This window comes from Triticum dicoccoides, chromosome 4A (genome assembly GCF_002162155.2).
Source record: "Triticum dicoccoides isolate Atlit2015 ecotype Zavitan chromosome 4A, WEW_v2.0, whole genome shotgun sequence".
Taxonomy (NCBI): domain Eukaryota; kingdom Viridiplantae; phylum Streptophyta; class Magnoliopsida; order Poales; family Poaceae; genus Triticum; species Triticum dicoccoides.
Genome location: NC_041386.1, coordinates 738,426,929 through 738,429,124, shown reverse-complemented (window position 1 = coordinate 738,429,124; position 2,196 = coordinate 738,426,929).

Genomic DNA, 2,196 nt, shown 5'->3' with positions numbered 1-2,196 from the left:
TCCTACTTTGGAGCTGCCATTAGGAACTAGGGTTTTCTCCAGGGGAGGCTGGCATCTGTCTGCGGCGGAGATGGCGAACAAAAGCGATGCATCGGCCTCGGGATCCAAGGGCAAGAGCAAGCTTGAAGACATGATGCAAGAATTGGCTCTCAATGAGGATGATCTGGATGACGTGATCTTCGAGGAAGAAGACGAGCCGGCGGAGGAGGACCTCCAATGGATGATATTGGATCGAGTTCACATGGACAAGGGCTTTAGTACGTACTGGTTCTTCCGCAATATGAAGACGGCTTGGAATCTTGCCAGGCCAGTCAAAATCAAAACCCTAGAGGAAAATTTGTTCCAGATGCAGTTTGATTGCCTAGGGGATTGGGAACGGGTCACGCATGGTGGACCGTGGCACTTCAGAGGAAATCATGTAATCATTACCCCGTATGACGACTACACAGAACCATCCTTGATTGAGCTTTTCAAGTTTGAGATCTGGGCAAGGATCATCGATCTCCCGATCGCTTTCCATGGCAAAGTGAAAGCTTTGGCCTCCAAGTTTGGTGAATTCGTCGAGTCAGAACCATCATATTTTGATTTTGAAGGGAACTTCTATAGAGTCAGGGTTAGGGTTGATGTGCGAAACCCTTTGAAAAAGCCACTTCGCTGATCCGAGGAGGGGATAGACAGATCTTTGCTGTCAAGTATGAACATCTGCCGGACTGGTGTCAAGTTTGTGGCATGATGGGCCACGAGTACAAGGAACATGGAAGTGGGGTTCACCCGCCATCGGCCCTGATCTTCAAAAACCTACGTGCACTGGCGACCACAGCTTGGGGCACTAGGCTTCGGGGCAGGAATCAGAGAAGCAAGTCCATGGAAAAGCAAGGCATGGGCCAGCCTGGTTATGATGGTGAAGAGGAATATGAGCGAGAGGAGATGGACATGGAAGCGGTTGATGCTAACCGAAAACGTTCCTCAATTGAGGTGACGGGCACACAGAACCCAAAAGATAATTCGGGGCTGGAGTTGGTGCAGACAAGTAAGCAGGATGGGACTAATATACCACCAAGCCCTCCACCAAAGCAAGACCCGAAGAGGTCAAAAACAGTGCAGACAGAGAAGCCAAGTGGAGAACTGGCAAAGAAGATCCCTCCTATGGGAAAAAACTCAAAAGCGAGATCGGCGGCCTCCCCGGTGGAGGACCATCGGACGAAATGAATCTACTAAGGTGGAACTGCCGGGGAATTGGCAACGCCCCGATAGTTCAAGAGCTTCGCGAACTCGCGAATAAGTATGCCCCTAAAGTTCTTTGTATTATGGAGACCCAGATTAGCGGGGTTAGAGCTGAAAATCTAAAAAGTACTATAGGATATGATAACTCCTTGCTGTTGATTCCTCCGTAGAAGTGGAGGTTTAGCTATATTTTGGAAAGATGAAATAAAGATCGAGATTTTGGGCTACTCTAAGTACCATATTGATCGGAAAGTTTCAGGTTTGGGGGACCATAGTTGGAGGCTCTCGTGTTTCTACGGGGAGGCCCGAACTCATCTCCGTCAACATACCTGGGATACAATGAAGAATCTATCAACCCTCAAAAACATGCCATGGGTGTGTTTGGCAGATTTCAATGAAGTTTTGAAACATGATGAACATGATGGCATCGGCTCAAGAAGCTAATCTCAAATACAAGGCTTTAGAGATGTTGTGGATGTCTTGTTGGGGATCGTTGAAGAAATTAAAAAAATTCTACGCATCACCAAGATCAATCTATGGAGTAACTAGAAACGAGAGAGAGGGGAGTGCATCTTCATACCCTTGAAGATCGCGAGACGGAAGCGTTACAAGAACGCGGATGAAGGAGTCGTACTCGAAGCGATTCAGATCGCGGTGGATTCCGATCTTAGCGCCGAACAACGGCACCTCCGCGTTCAACACACGTACAGCCCGGTGACGTCTCACGCGCCTTGATCCAGTAAGGAGGAGGGAGAGGTTGAGGAAGAAGGCTCCAATAGCAGCACGACGGCGTGGTGGTGACGGAGTGGTAGTACTCCGGCAGGGCTTCGCCAAGCTCGCGCGGAGGAGGAGAGGTGTTGGGGAGGGGAGGGGCTGCGCCTTGGATGTGGTGCTGCAGCCCTCCCCTCGCCCCTCTATTTATAGGAGAAGGGGGAAGGGGGCGGCCCCTCTAGATGGGATCTAGAGGAGGGC